Below are 14,021 nucleotides of genomic sequence, written 5' to 3' on the forward strand. Positions count from 1 at the left end.
GGATTCCTTGGGGGTTTGATGCAAAATGCAGTTGCTGCAATTGCACTCGCAAGGAGAATAAAAACCCAAAAGTTTGGCGTATCCTGTGACATAACACAACTTTCATCAAACTCAGTAAACGTATCGGCTGCAGGGTTGGGAAATAGAGCCGTCGGAAGTGGTTCTCTTCATACTCTGCAAACGCAAGGCAGTACCCCTGAGAAAGTAGCTTGCAAACATCAGTGCCTTTACACTAAGCACCCTGCCTAATCAAAGGTTTCACCTTGCTGCACGCTTTGAGACAGTAGTGATAACTTCATTAAACACCGAGTGTTTTCTGAAGCCATGTCTGTGTTTAAAAAATTTCATCATGTGAAATACAGTCAAAATGAGATAGAATATATATCCTATTATCCTGTTATCTTGTGGGTGTATGGGGAGAAAGAGGGAGATTAATGAATAAGCTGAAAAGACTTTCGGTTCCTGTTTTCTGGCAATTTGGGCTGTCGCACAGTACATGAGACCTTGCACATTTTTCACTTTGTTGATTTTCCTGCTTGTGAAGTGACATGCAAAGCCTGAATATTTCCTGTCCGAGACACAGACTGCTCATCTGACGGGGGACTGATGTTTCTCCTTGATGTAAGTCGCAGCTGAAGAAAGGAGGACAGCAGAACCAAGTCCCAGGTCTCAGAACCCAGCATGCTTGGCTTTCCACAGGCACATAAGTGGGATGCTAACACCGCTCAAGGGCCAGAAATACCTGGCCAGAAACATCTGCTGAGGGAAGCGTCAAAATGTTTCTTCTTGACTTTTAAGAACAGAAATTGTGAAGGCTGGAGAGAATGTGCTGAGCAAAATTAAACCATCTGATTCCGCCACAGCAAGCCACAGGCCTCAAGCTGGGGACTTTTCAGGAACCAGCGATAAACTGAACTCTTATGTCAGATTGGCAAATGATGTAACAGTCGGGCCCACTCAAGAGATAAGTATGTTTGGACACATGAGGATACACCAGCAGAGAGGATTTTCTGTTAAACTGGAGCAGACAAAGCAGGTTCCTCTGTTACTTACCCTTGTTATTACCGTCGAGAGGTTCAGGAAGGCAAACACAATAGCTGTAGCATAGGCTCTCGTTGTTGCCTTTTAGCAACCGAAATAAGTTGAAACCACCCTCAGAGAGATCTGAATAAGTGCAAGGACATGACATGGTCAGTGGCAATGATGTGGAACAGAATAATGAAATTTGGGGGGCTCCAGATGAGTCTCAGGGATTGCCACAATCGTATATCACACACCACAGCTGCAACTCTGTCACTTGGGTTTTGGGCAGATAGTCTAGAGTCCTGTATCCTGCAGTAATGAGAAAGGGACTAGGATGATCAAAAAGAGGTTTTCCATATCTAATTTTTCTGATGCTGTTTCTTTTGAGAAGGCCCGTAGGGTGTTGCGTTATTTCCACCTCTGTAGAAGAATTTTATCTTAAAAAGATTCCTATTAAATAGTCTCCTGCTGGGGTGGAGTTAGAGTTGGGTTATCTGAGCACACCAGAATGCTCTGATAAACGAACAGGGAAAATGCTTCAGTGAGGGAGAAGATGCAAGCCTGTTTGTAAATGTTCATATGAAATGTCATGGTGTTGGACACTCAGAGAATTGTGGCTATTGAATTAATTTTATCACTAAAATATTCTAGTCAACTCCAAATAGTCTCCTTTACTCATCTTTGTTTCCAAAAGCCTTCTCGAGATTTTCTCTTCGAAACCAACCTTCCTTTCATCTTCTGCTTCATCACCTTTGGTGATGCTTTTGGGGTCAGTCATTTTTTCTGAACACATTTCATTCCTTTGTCAGGCTGGCGGGCATTGCTGTGTCTTCTGCTGAAAACATGCATCAGTTATGGAAGCATCTCGAAGTCCGCTCATGAGCAAGGCCTATTGGTTTAAAGCATTGTACAGCTGTAGAAAAGCAGTTCCTCCATCAAGGAATTTGTGATCTAATCCCCAATCCGGAGTCCAACCCTAGACCTGCTCCACCCAGCCTAATCCTAACAATCTAATTCACACTATAAGACACACACCTAAAGACAAATTTCCAATTATGTAGCTACGGTCTTCCTTCAGCGCGACATGGAAGATTCCCTTTTAAATTTGGGCTGCTGTAGATTTATGTCATACTAACGATTGAATCCTTGCCTTGGCACTTAGAAGATATTCAAGGTGAACTGGTAGAAGTGTCTGCATTTACTGGGAAGCTGGAGTTCCAGGGCAACCCTTGTCTACCACGGAGATGTTGAAGAGGGTGTGCTTCTAGGGGTTTGGTTTGCTTTTATGATCTGTGGGTGTACAGATGATATATATCATTTTCTCACTGGTTTTGTGTTATGAAGAGAGAGAACAATTGAGTAAATGGTCACTAGGGACATCTCTGCTAATTGCTCAAAGTTAATCTGGAATTTGGGACAGGAGATAGTTCAAGCCTCTGATAAAATTGCATATTGCTTCTTGCTCCTGAAGGGAATGATTGTTTCATTTTGATAAACTGTGTTGAGAACTTTGTTTTTTATATATGTATTCAACAGTTTGGGGAAAGTAACTGACCCCTAACCATATCAATGTCCAAACAGATTATCCCATTGCACTGAAGTTAGAGAAAAGCTAAATGCTAATTTAGAGGCTCTGATTGTGTCCTCTGAATTCAGCTACCTCTTTCCGCTGATAGACTGAAGGAAAAGTTCAACTGAAGGAAATAAAAACTAGACAGGAAGGTGATCCAGTCTGTGCCATCATTTGTCCTCTGATGCACTGTGATGTCCAGGTGGGATGGAAGTATAGGAACTCTGTATGTCCTCTCCTTTATCACTGGGTAGCAAGGAAATAGGGAAATACTGCTCTTTAAATGCTTTCTCAGAGGCCTTGCAAAGATTGATGTCTGAAGAAAACAAAAAACATCTTATCAATTGTACATTCTTAGATTATCCTGAAAAACTGCTTCATCATGTAGGATACTTTTCAAGGAACTACATCAAAGAGGAGATTACAACTACTAGAGAAATCAAACTAGTGGAGATGACCCGCTGTCAATATTAAGCTGCTCCTTAAGTCAATATGAAGCTGTCACACTGAAAGGAATGCGTAAAAATGCAACCACGCTGCAGCGATGAAGCTGTCAAAGTCAAAGCATTAGAATACATTCTTTTTAGTGATCGTTTCTTCCTTAGCTCATCAAGTAGAACATCTTGGCTCAGTGATCTTGCTGAGAAACGCCATTTAAATTTAATAGATACCCAGCATGGTGCCCAACCTCCAGCCATCTTTTCTGTAGCACTCGCTGCTTGAAAACTAGTTCAGGACACCTGGCCCTGGGCTCCAGATTAACCCGATGATGTTTTTAACCAGCAGAGTGGGGAAGCTCCGCAGCATCGCAGATGTATGCCTGATGCTCTGTGTGATTGATTTATTGTGGTGAAACCAAATGTACCTCCTGGTGTGAGAGGACGTAGAGGAAAGATAATGTTACTGCTGAATCAAATTATCCTTCTTTTTTAGACTTAATTAAGAACACGGTCTTGCTCAAGGCTGAAAAGCTTTGGCTTCAGTTTACACAGACACACTGTATCTGTCTGCTTGTCCAACTCTTTTACCCTTACACATTACAGCAATATCTCTGTATCTGGTTCTATAAAAATTGACGGCAAAAAGCCTATTGATTTCAGCTGAGCAGGAGCCAGTAGATGCTGCTTTTACCTGGACAGTGTTCTTTAACAGATGTAGCTCAGTAATAATTCATGTAGTTGAATCCAACATAAAACTATGAATGCACAATAAAAAAAATCTTAGTTCTGAGTCTGGTTTTTTCCTTCCCATTTAATCAACAGGAGCAGAGAGAAGGACCAGATGACCTGTCACAAAAGGTCTATCATTTCTTCTGTACTTCGTTGCTGAAATGAACATCATCTTTCTCTCTGAAAGAGTGATAGTGTAACACAGTAGCCTGTTACTATTTATAAGACATTTTCTTTGGTGATGCTTTTATCACACCACATCTGTAACTGTTGATCTGTAACTGATCCGTAATCTGGATCGGAAAGCCTGGTAAAGTGGAAAGATTGTTCTGTAGAAGAGGATAGTGAGGTACGATTTCAATTATGGAGTAACAAGCAGAGCTTGTATCAGATGACACAAGGATAGGAGACATTGCTGTAACTTACTTGCACGAAGGAATTGTGGAAGTACGTTAGTTAATCGCTGCAGCAACCTATAGGGTGTCCAGCCACAGGGAAGCTGTAAATGCGCGAGGAGGCAGATGAGAGTTCACCAGTTCTGTTCTGGAAAATACTGGAGGTCCCTGGGAGAGTCTGAGTACTCTGAGGTATTTTCAGGGCTCCATGGAGCTTTATCCTGAATCCACCTCATGCACCAATCGATCTTGTACACCAAGCTGCTGAAGCAGGAGCTCTCTGGTCCCTTCTTAATGTTCAGTGGTTTCTGAACTGGACCTGAATGTAAACTGTGGATGTGTCTTTCTCCCTTCCCTTGAAACAGAGCGGAAGGTCAAATCTGGCCGTGGATTCAAACGCTGAATTTCAGGCCTGTCTGTGATTTGTATTGGTCTGTCGTGCTTGTAACATGAAAAGTACTCTGTTTAATGAGGAAGTGGACTCTGTTCCTATTCCAGCTCCCATATCCCTGATTCAATCTAAACCACATTTTGCTCACAAAGAACCTTTCAAAAGGAAAGAATTTCAAAAATCACTGCTATGAATGGTCCAAGAACCTACATTGTAAAGAAGTCCACAAATGATCTGTCACCATTGCAGATTCATTTGTTAGCTTGGATTTCTCGGTCTAGCAATGGGTCAATTTTCGCACACGTACAAAAAGATCTTTTGTTTTCCCGAGTATGTGTGAATCTTACGGAATCCTTTTAGAAAAAAGCATATCTTTAGTTTCAAAGTGTAACATGCCAGAACCAATTGCTTTGAAAACACCCTTGACTCCAACATGGTTTTCATTAGGAGAATGTATTCACAAACTGAAATTAGTACCAGTTTTCAGGAAGGACTCAAGCGCATTCTTGCCTTGACATCTGTTGGTACGTGTAGTAAATGTGATGTACAGTAAATACGGTAATACTGTTGTAAAATGTGAAGTCAGAAGAATTATTTGTGTATATTTGAGAAGATAACTTGTAACTGAGTAGTAATTCTGACAACCTGCTTGTAAATGCAGAGCTGGACTCAAATACTAAACCCTGCATAAAGGAACAATATAATTATTGCCGGATCACACTTGCAGATCAGTTTTACAAGTTGCAACCAAATAAAAGACAGAAATTTCAGACTGGCACGGAAGCGTCACCAGGGAGCAACCTTGGGAACAGTTAAGCTTGGAAAGGAAGTTTACAGTGAAAGCTGTTTTGTTGTTGTGATTTACATTTCCAATAAAACTAAACCCCAGGAGAATTTTGGCCTCTGTGGGGTGAACATTCAGCTTCTGGGGAACGCAGAATGTTGACTTTCTCCACCAACCAGATTTTAAAACTCACCAAAAAATAAATCCTCACAGAATGAAAAGCTGTAAGCTGTGCATTAGTATTAGGGATAGTTGCATTAACAGGACAATAATTAATTGGCAGTTGCCCTAACAGGACTCTTCTGACCTTAGCTTAAGGTGCAATAATTATCATTGTGCACCGGATTTGCTATGCAAAATAACTAGTGAGCAACCCCCTCCCCTTTCCTCATACGCTGCGTAAGGGTTTGGTAAGTAGCACTCCGTCTTTCTGCCAACAGTGAGGTTGACTTGCTGGGAGCAGTTTAAATGCTTGAATGGAAAAGACAGAAATTGGAGCATTTCACTGCTTTTACTTCAATTTTTGAGCATTGTGCCCTCCTGCCTTGAGTGAAGACTCCTATTTTGTAGTGTCCATAGCAAGAATATAACCAGAACCACTCTACCCAGCTCCACAGGGTACTATTTGGGGTTGCTGCTCTGTTTTGTGTCTCTGGGTTAAGTGAAGGCTTTGTGTGTTCTTGCTGTTTATCCTGCTCAGAGACTTTCAGTTTCTATTAATCTGCTGAGAGAAAAACTCAGTGATCTGCGAGCGGACGCAGAGGGGTGGTTGTCTGGGGCGGCAGCATTTGCCAGCAGGGCAGAGCAGGTAGCTGGGGGCCAGCGAGCAGTTCCATACCTTGTTTTAATCTGCCCTTACCTTTCTAGCAGAGCTCTTTCCCAGCACATCACTCAGACTCTTTTTTAAATTTCAGTCCAACATGCACTAAACCCAAACTTTCTTGGTTTCCTGCCTGGTTTGGATTTAAGAGGATGAGCTTGTGCTGGTTTAATATAATTCCACATCAGTTCTTAAATTCTTTTCCCACTGGAAGACTTCTGCTTTTCTGGCTGTGCTGAAAGTAGCTTTGGCGTAAGTCATAAACCCTACTTCAGACAACTTAATCTATTCAAAATGGTGCTGAAAGGAAAAAAGAGCACTGTTGCAAACAAAGGCTTGTGTATCCTTATCAAAGGCTAGGAACCTTACGGCTATGAAAGTTTTGCCTTCAGATCCAGCTGTAACACTTTAAAACATTACTATTTCAGCTATTTGCTCAGTCTAGAGTAGGGTTGGCTCATTTACGCCTTGTGACTGCAAATGCATCTGAGTTCAGTGAAGACACAGTTTGAATCTGTTCTTGTATTATTGCACCTGAAACAATGGAGATGCTTGGACTTCAGAAGAGAGACGAGGTCAAATCTAATCATGTGCGCACAGCAGACAATTGTATTTCCAGTTTCCTGTTCGTTGAGTCCAACGATTGTTGTTTTATTCAAGCATCTATTCCAGAAAGAGAGTGCTTTTGCTCTGAGTAGTAGAAGAAATGGGGAATCAGTCAGGTGCCTTGACTGTTTCTTCCAGCGGTTAATCACCTTCCTTTATAAAAATGCATGTCTAGTTGTTTCAGTTTGTCTGTCTTCAGCCACTGATTCTTGTTCTGTCATGCTGCACTCAGCTCCAGGATACCAGTTTAGCCCCCAGCAAAACATTATCTTCTCTCTTCCACCCCAGCGCCAGGTACCGTGATTCACACTTAGGTAGTCTGATGCAGTATTACAGGAGGTTTTGTTAATTGGACAAAATTATTAGTCGAATCTCCTCTATGTCCCAGGTCTGCGATTCTTCTTGGGATATGCCATGCCATTCACCACAATTAAATCACCAGCTAGGGCAAAAATGAGCTCAATTTATGACTGACTCCTCCGTGCGCTCGTGTAATAATCCTCAGATAAACTGATCATGAGATTGTACTGCTTAAAGCCAGTGTTTATCTTTCCAAGCACTTAAGGCATTAAGTATCAGTGTGAGAGGAAAATGAAATGTTGGCAGAAGAGTTTTCAAAAACAAACATGAACTGGAACACCAAGAGGCTTGATGCAAGGAGGGCCATCGAGCAGATTTACGGTTCCATGTGACAGGTACTAGCTTTTAAACAGGAAGATGAGGATAATAAATTTTGTAGTGTTTCTGATTTACAGCTCCCATGGAAGATACACTGCTCTGTACAGATCATGATTGAGATTATCTATCAGATCACTCCATAATTGCATCCATATTAACCCAGTGACAGTGCAATTCTGGAAGCTTAAGGATTCTCCAGAAAGTTTGCCTTAGTGTGTTAGAAGGAAGATATAGCTAGATGCAAGATGCTTCCTGGAAAAGAGCTTAAAAGAGAAAGGAAGTGCTTATTTCTGACTTCAAAAGTTTTTTTGTGATTGTCTGAAATGTTTTTCATTAACCTTGTAATTCCACCTGAACTGAAGGTGTCTGGGAAAAAAAGAAGTCAAAACATTTTCAAACAGAATATGGCACCTGATGACAGCCGATGCAAGGACATGGAAAACAGCCGCTTGTCTAGGTAGTCTGGTGGATGCTGATACATTGATGTGGATACCGAAAGCCTTGCATTGCAAAACAAGCAAGAGTCACTTCTCATCCAGAAAAGGGTATAGTGCTTCTCTCTATTCTTACTAGTTATTTTCAAATGCTTTTAACAGCTTACAGATAATAGAATAATTTGTCCCTTTATAACATGAATATCATTTTACGATAAAGAGTTACAATTCTTTTTCTGAAAAAATGCTAGTAATTTTGGCATAAAGCTTTAGGGGGTTTTGCAGTTTTTCTGCTCTCAAGAATTGTGACAGCTTTTGTTTTTGTTTTGGTTTGGAACTCAGCAAAATTGAAACATTGAAATTTAAAGTTAAGTACACTTTTCGTGCTCTTTGGTATGATAACGCACCCTTCGTTTATACATTCTAGATGGGAGAGAGCTGAAAATTCAGACTTCGTCCCAGCACGCTTTAAGTCTTTTCTAAGCCCTGTATTCTGTAATCAGATTTCATACCAGTTTCCTCACATGAAACTCTTCCTGGTGCGTAGTAACCTAGAAATCAATGTGAGAAGGCAGCGTTCACGCCTTCGCAAAGGGGTGATCTCATGACAGCGCCTTTGCTCTCCGGGTCTCTGACTCTGCTGAGGACATCCCCGAGACCTGTTTGATTCCTGATTTTGGCAAAACACTTCCCGCCCATGAAAACCGATGTCAGAATTCACTGGGACAAGATTCAACTCTTATTATTTTTAAATCATGTCACTAATATACTTATTGGACTCTTGCCCTGGGTGTAGTAAAACCGAATTTAAACCGCCGAAGGGTTCAGCTGCTGCCTTGAACAGCTGCATTGCCGTAATTTGCCAATAGGATGCCTTACGTCCTGATTACGGTTTCTGTTGAGTGATAGGCCAAAATTACAAGGCAGAAATGTGGCTAATCGTGATAAAGGAGATAAGTCTGTTCATCTACTGCCCGCATTTAATATTTGCGGAACAGATGCTGCTTGTTCCCCTTCAGTTGCATTTACATGGAAATGCGCTTTCATTCTGAAGATGTCTTAAGGTTAATGAAAACCCTTATTGGACATTTTGATGGGGGAAGGAGAAAGGTGAAATATCTTGAAAGGTTTCCCGTTGTTTCCCAGCCCTGATAAACTTAGTCAAATCAATCAGTCCTTACCGACGAGCAAAGAGAGCTACTCCAGGCCAGAAACAGATGTCTCTGAAAGCTGAAGAGACCGTGTTTTAGCAGATGGGTTGCCAGCATAGGTGCAAATCACACTAGGAAAGACTGTACTTTCAGGGTTTAAAACTCCTGGGTTAAGGCCTGAGTGGGCTGTACACGGGCTTGTGTTGCACTCATTCCCACCAAGCAACACGCTGCTCGTCATGCTGCAGCTAAACCATCTTTTCCAGTGTCTTGCCTCGTTGGCCCATAAAGCCAAGCCTTAGGTGAGGACTGCATTAACACATTTCCCTCATTATACACTAGAGAGGTCCCAAAAGCGGGAGATCTGGGGGCGAAGGAGGTCTCACTTCATAGCTCAATAAGAGGTATATTCCCCTTCCACGAGCCCATGGTTCCAGTCTGGGGGAATCCGTGAGAGATCCCCCGGTTCCTTGCTTTCAGCCCCCAGCCAAGCACCACCACGACTGCAGAGATGCAGCACCAGGAGCATGCGGAAGCGCAGCCGCCGGGGATGAGGCAAAGAAAATGAGCTGCTGTCGTCAGGCCTGGAACAGAGTTTATAGCTCATGTATTGACGGCGATTGAACAACGTCCCTTTTTGTGCTGCGTCATGGGGCGCTGAACTGAGCTAGACCCGCGCTGTAATGCACAAGCTATCTCGCATCTCCCCTTCACCGGCAGCACCACTAAACAACTGCAGCAGTTCAAACTGGAGAGATTCGGTCACCTCAGGGGTCCATGCAGCAGAACCTACTTAACACCAGCCCGTAATCTGGCAGTACGCACTCTTTGGGACCGCAGGCTGTAAGAACACATGCAGAGCACGCCGGCAGTTTCCGTGGGCCGGTCTGCACGGCCAGGGTTGGCTGGTTCGGCTGTTTTCTGTTCTGCAAAAGCCCACTTACTCCTCCGAGTGAGAATTTGCTGTTCACGCGTTGCAGCCTGCTATGACTCAGAGCAGCCTTGCTGTCTCCCGTGCTCTAACCACGACTTCGCCCCTGGGTACGGAGCCTGTTTCTCCCCAGTGGCTCCCACGGCCTCCTAACCATGCCTGGGGGGTTCTCCCCCTCACCCCATCCCTTACCACCATCTGGCTGCACTGCACACAAGCCCCCCAATCTGGGCTTGCTAAAGTGAAGTCATTTGCTGTGCCCGACTCTCTCTATTCATCAAGATGATTTTTGAGGGTATTTTGCTGTTGCTCCCTCCCTGCTAAAAGCGGATGCTGCCTTGTGTCTGCTGCACTCGTAATGTGGAGGAATAGAAAATCCTTTGGCAGTGCCAAATATAAAGCAGCCGTTGAACCGTTCCAATCTGCTCCTTGCCAGACACAGCCCCCGGCGTGCTGTCGCTGCCGCCGGAGGCAGCGCGGAGCCTCCCCGAGCCCCGACATACGGCAAAGCCCCAGCGAGCTGCGGCGCAATGCTCGCCGCAGGCTCCGGTAGCGCAGCCCGCAAGCCTTTGTGCAGCAGCAGGTCTTTAAAGCCTGATGAAAGGCCTGATAAGGAAAAAACGAGCTTTGAATAGTAAGCGGACACAAAACAGGGCACCCGACTTTATTTAAACAAACGGTAAAACTGAAAAAGAAAACCCATGTCTCATATGGTCATCAGCATAAATCCCAGGATGGAGCGCTACCAGCATCGATACCAGCTCTGATAAATAAAGGAATGCATATATTATGAGACTGACTCCTGAGGCTGGGCTGCGGGGACCTGTAACACATGGGCTGCTATTTTTGCTTCAATTCATGGTAAAGGTCCTTTCCTAAGCAAGAGTATTGTGCTCCAGGAACAACAGTACGATCTGGTTTACACTAATCTTTCAGAAACACTCTGAGACCTCCTGATGAGAAGTGTTACAGAAAAAAAATAGATATTCTTAATTCCTTCTTTCTCTCTGCCACTCCGGGTGCAAAATACGGTGCGTAATAGAGCCCCAAATATATCCCATCAGAGCATCAGCCACTTGCAGACGTTCAGCTACACTGATGTGCTGCGACGCGTGACACTGAGGAGGCCTGGAGTCTTAAAAGAGAAACAATTTCCAATTTATGTTGTGTTAGTGTGGTATGCCAAGCGTGAGATCCCAAATGCACCACAAATAATTGGTGTCACACATTTACTCTTCATGCCCCAGTCTTTTTTCTGCTCAATTTTTGCCAATTGTTTCTTGCGTTCTTAATTATTAGCAAGGACGGTAATGCATGCAAACACTGTGGGGTAAGTACTTTTCCAGGCAGGTAACAGCAGACCCCAGAGATAAGTTTTAGCCTGCAGAGCAGATGATGAGTTACACCAGGCATGTAGAGTCCCTGTGACTAGCTGACCCGCTCCTATTACGAACATGAGAAGAGTTTGACTCAACACCAATAAAGTTACTCACTTGAGGAAAATGAAGACCATTTAGTAATGCTGAAGTATAGTCAACATTTTAAAAACAAAGCCATTGAAAGTCTAATTCAGATTACTCTTACAGGAGTGACTAGAGGGAGGGAAGCATTGAATTCTTGAAACACGTTTTGCCCCAAATACTCCTAGGCAGCCACCTGGGATGTACATTCATCAGCTTGGGCTGGGGTCAGGGCTGGGTGTGTTTCCAAGACATTCTTTGTGACGAAGATAATCTTATATTTGACTGAGGGTTTGACGAGCATGGACTTGATTAACTTGGCTGTTGCGGCATTGTTAGAGGAGCAGGACTGTACAAACAAGAACTCCCCAATGGGTTTTTCAGAACTGACCCAACCGCGCTCCAGTGAGGCCAGAGACAGCGCAGCAGCAACACTTTTGTACATCTCATCCTGTTTTTTCCCCACAAAGTTCTTCAGAGCATTAGCAAGCTGGTATCGCTAGGTAGCCTGCCCGAGATGAAATTGGGGCTGGAAACAAAACAAAACCCCGCTAACTCTCTGTTATTAGTATCATTCATTAGGCTAGTTTTTCCGTAAGGATTTATCCTGATGTCTTATCACAAATGAGTAATTCCTTCTCTTCTCATTTTTCTCATGTGTATCTAACGTTGCTCATGCAATTGCTGTGCTAGTAACTGCGAGCTTGGTGTTCCTGTGGTCCAAACGGGAGCACATGTGCCAGTACACCATAGTGACGATTCAGCAAGGGAATCTGGGGTCTGGTATGTTCTGCAAACTGGACTGCCTAAGGGCGAATGGGATGGTTATCCTGTATGAGTGCTTCAGAGTCCCACTTGAAACCACTGCAGAAGTCAGGAGAAAATCCACGGGAGGGACAAGCCCTGCATCTCCCCTCTCAGCCCATCCAGCTGGCGTTGGTGAGTCTGCCCTGGATGCGGGGCACCGAGATGGCCCCAATGGCAGCTGTCAAAGACGGCACGGAACACACACGCCTGGAGGAGACAAATATTTAGGAAAGATTTTAAAAGTCTTTAGAAAAATACTCTGTGGGAGGCATATTCTGATTGAGGATAGCAAAGCAACCGAAGAGGCCGGGGTGATGCCTTCGCTTCCTCCATCCCTGGAGGAAGTGCTCCGCTTTGTCTTGCTGAGATGCCTTCGAGTGGCTGAGAAAGCTGTTTTGCCTCTGTGCTGAGCTCTTTCTTGAGCAGTGCATCAAACCCCACACCACAGCTGGTGCTGATGAATTTCTTGCGATACCGCTGCCAGGCTTCAAGACCAGACTGAGATTGTTGTCTCAGTACCCCTAAAGCTGTCAAATACAAGTTTATCGTGCTCACTGAACCGGTAAGGCAAAGCCTCAGAGCATCGCAAGCTCTCTGCAAAGCTCGTTCCCATTAGTTATGCCTGTCCCTACTGTCAGTTCCGTAAAATATAACCATTTCCCTTCTTTCAGGGCAAGTTATAGTAAGTTCAGTCCAGAATTGTAACGCCCCATGTAACCCTGTGCGGGAAGCTGCAAAACTTCACTCTGAAAGTGTTGTTCTTGCTCCCAAATCTGTTCCTGACGTCTCTACGTTTATTTTATGTGGGTGTGAAATTCTCTTTGACCTAATTACAGTTCCCACTTGGCATTTTGGTGCTGGAAATTTAGATGTCGAGCTGCTGAACAAAAAGTGTGTCAGGTGTACTGTGGTCACCTCAGCCTCTCAGAGCGGAGACGAGCAGACAAGGGCTGCAGGCACTGAGATCATTTTACATTTAAGCTAGTGTTTAATTCTCCTAATAGCCCCAAGATTGCAAGGGCTCAAAGCCTTACGCCCAGGATTGAGACCTCCTAAATATAGGCTTGTTGTTGCAGGGAAGGTAAAAGAACAACACAGTCACTGAGATCTGTTCTTGAAAAACATTTATTTCTGTAATGGGTTTATAGCGCTGACTCCCAAGCCCCGGTACAACACGGTTTCCCCCTCCACATAATTCTGGGGACAATTACCTTTGATGGAAATAAAAAGCCGTACAAAGAAGCGCCCCAAACAAACCGTTTGGTACCGAACAAACTGTGCCCAGGTTATCTCTGAGCCTCGGCTGTTGGATGTTTCATCCTGACTGGGACAGAGCTGCTCTGCTCCATCCCTCGGTCACAGCTGCAGGATGGTTCGCTGCCTGAAGGCCCCAAATAACTGAAGATGTTGTGTTTAACTGCAAAAAAATGGGGGACATGGGCAGAGAGGGCTGCTAGGATTCAGCAGCTGCTATTTTTGCAGACATCATTTAAAAAGAAAATCTATGCATTTCAGTTTCACCTCCTGAGCCCCAGCATTAGGAAAGTCAAATACAAACCCAGAGACCAATGTACACAAAAGAGTCAACGAGTGTCCAAACATTTCTAAGCCCCTCACTTTAATGTGTCATGATACCTTCAAAAAAACCCCAAAACCTCCACATTCGGATCATGTTGGATCGTATTTTTAAGAGGGAGGGGTAGAGATGCAGCACATAGCATAGCAACTGTCAAACAATGTTTAAGGCAAATTTATTCCCATTTATTAAGAGTTGAAGAATTTTTTTGCTTGTCTGCTTTGTG

Source organism: Phaethon lepturus, unplaced genomic scaffold (genome assembly GCF_000687285.1).
Source record: "Phaethon lepturus isolate BGI_N335 unplaced genomic scaffold, ASM68728v1 scaffold18719, whole genome shotgun sequence".
In the NCBI taxonomy this organism is placed as follows: Eukaryota; Metazoa; Chordata; class Aves; order Phaethontiformes; family Phaethontidae; genus Phaethon; species Phaethon lepturus.